Source organism: Gadus macrocephalus, chromosome 11 (assembly GCF_031168955.1).
Source record: "Gadus macrocephalus chromosome 11, ASM3116895v1".
NCBI classification, from domain to species: Eukaryota; Metazoa; Chordata; class Actinopteri; order Gadiformes; family Gadidae; genus Gadus; species Gadus macrocephalus.
The window spans coordinates 16,245,811-16,248,859 of record NC_082392.1 but is presented as its reverse complement, the minus strand read 5'-3'; positions in this window follow the sequence as shown (position 1 = coordinate 16,248,859).

Sequence of the window (3,049 nt, the reverse complement as noted above, 5' to 3'; positions counted from 1 at the left end):
TGAATGTATATGTAAATGCGAGAGGTTGTTATCACTCCCAGAACACTGTGCCGGTGTACGGGAGTTCTTCCACGCTTTGGGGAGAACCTAAATTATATTTAGGCCCCCGTGAAATCCAATAGTCCAACTGTGGCCCAGACGTGCTATGTAAATGGATGCAGGTAATTCTCTAAAACACTGAACTGGTGGTCAAACTGGCGCGGGAAGCAAATAAACAGCAAAAGTGTTCACATCATTTGAATGATTTAGGGGGGGCTACTATAACTGATCACTATAATAGACTCCTGTGTGCTGCTGTAAGACCTGCAGCTTACAGCTCTCCCTGCTCTTCCTGTCTCTGCGTTAACAAGGAGACCGCTAGGAGGAAAAAGGTAAGAATAAATCTCCCCTTAATACCGCCCTGTTTGAACCCTTTGGCTTTGCGCGTACAACCCCAAACAAAGTGGGGGCCAGCGTCCCGCGATCAGATTATGTTCAAATCATGCATGTTGATCGGAGGTGTGGCAACGGATATACGCAACGCTGGACTTGTTTCTTTATAGTTAGTTATTACTGATGGATGTGCGTGTCAAATCAATGTAACTCATTCACTACATTTGAATCATCTCCCCCTTTAATATAGATCGCTGTGTGGCCTCTGAGAGAAAATTATTATGGATTGCGATCTGAAAGGTTGTAATGGTTAATTAAAGATGCAGCATTGTGTTTTTTTTTCCAACAACACACCCCCCACGGAAACCAGAAGTCAGCCAAAGAGCCCATATCGTAAAGGGGCAGCTAAAGTAGAAAATAAGCTTTTGCCTCGCTAGTGATCCCATCCTCCGGTTTATCATCCACCCTTGGCAGGGGTGTAGCCGCCCATCTTGGTTTATAATCACCGTCTTCCTCGTCGCACCTTTTGTTCCGTGCTTGACACGTGCGCATTAGGATGGTGGAAGGGAGGGGGAGGCGTGTGGACAGTGGAGGGTGGAGGTGGTGGGTGAGGAGGACAAGGCCTGCTTTGCCTAGAGCCGAGGGGCTGTACTTTTCGCCTCTGATTATGCGAGGTGGAGGCGATCAGGTGGAGGCGATCAGGTGGAGGCGATCGGGTGGAGGCGATCGGGTGGAGGCGATCAGGTGGAGGCGATCAGGTGGAGGCGATCGGGTGGAGGCGATCGTCCCATGGGGCGGAGAGACTTACAACAGACAAACCTAGGAGGAGATGGAAGATGAGATGGCCTTTTGATATGTGGCTAGAGGTGAATGGATGGATGTTTGATGGATGGGTGGCTGGATGTATGGCTGGATGATGGATGACTAGATGTATGATGGCTGGATAATTGAAGGATGGATGGCTGATGTATGGATGGAAGGAAGGAGAGAAAATTATAGTTGCTAAATAGATGAAAGGGGGTTGGATGAATAGATGGATGACAGATGGATGGATGGGAGTGAAAGAAAACAGAATAATATGATGGATGACTGGATGGATGGAGGATTGAATTGAGAGAGGGATGTCAGACGTATGGACGGAGGAGGAGATGGACGATTGACGGTTGTATGGATGAATGAAGGGATGAATTAATGGGTGGGTGGATAGACAAAGAGACGGTCTATCCAGATGAATGGAACAAGGAAGAGGTGAAGGGATGACTGACGGATGAATGAATGCATTGATTGATGGATGAATGGAAGGATAGCTATCCAGATATTAACCAAGCAGAGGGCAGCCCAGAGATGTGGGGAGGCTGAAAATGAACACGTCATGCTTAAGCATGTAAAATTTCTATGAATTGATCGTTGTCGGAGGGACAGAGAGAACGTTTCTGTATGGGGCATAAGAGGGATAGAGAGAGGGAAAGTGAGAGGGAGGGAGAGAGATGGATATTGTCTATGTGAAACTGAGTTGCTATTAGTGCCAGACAGGTTGACAGGAACGGTAATTAATGGGTCAGCATGTTTCATAGTGGCCTCTGAAGCTTTGTTAATTGTCATAAGATGTTAAATTGATTGAGTCCCTGGCATTATTACATACATTTGAATTGATTAATGCTTTCTCCTGAAATGAATGTGAGTAATGGATGGTTTAGTGTGGCACTTTTATTTATTGACTTCATTAATGCACGCCTCAGGGCAAGAGTGATGCGGTGGTCTCGGGGGTGTGGCATGGAAGAGAGGGAGGAGGAGAGAGAGAGAGAGGAGAGTCGAGAGACAGAGACAGACAGACAGACAGACAGACAGACAGACAGACAGACAGACAGACGACAGACAGACAGACAGACAGACAGACAGACAGACAGACAGACAGACAGACAGACAGACAGACAGAACACAGTCGGGGCTAATCAATGTTATTCGCCAACTCTATATTAGTGAAAAATATATGCTGTGGTTGTGAGCAATGTGTGCAAAACCTGTGTTGTGTGTCTGTGAGTTTGAGTGAGAGAGAGACACTGTGTCTGTGTTTGTGTGTGTGAGTGTGTTTGTGTGTGTGTGGTTTGTGTGCCAGGTCAGTCCAAAGGAGGGCCTCGTTATAAAAACATTGTAAGTCTTGCCCTGCAACTTCTTCTTCCTAATCATGTTAAAGAAGTACATGAAACAAGGTAAACAACAACCGAATTGGAGAGAAAACACGAGACTCCTAGCCACAATTGTGTTTACAAGCCTTGTACTACACTTCAAGCCCAATGTAAGCTGAAAACTCAGCAAATGATTTAAGCTTAGGGAGGGTAAGGATTGCAAGGATGGCAAATAAGAAAATGTAGAAGAGACATTTACAGGTGGATAGAGAGAAAGAAGAGAGATAATTTGATTCAAAAAGGGATCAGAAACACAAACATGCACACACACACACACACATATACACTCTCACACACACACATAGACACGCACACACACGCACACCAGACACACGCACCACACACGCACGCACACAGGCCCACACGCACACACATACACACGCTGTGTGAAACACAGTGAAAGAGCCAGCCATTAACAAGATTACATTGTAAACCATAAAGAGCTTTTGTAGCGGAGTTAGCATAAGCTTGTCCCCACAGTGTTCGCTGGT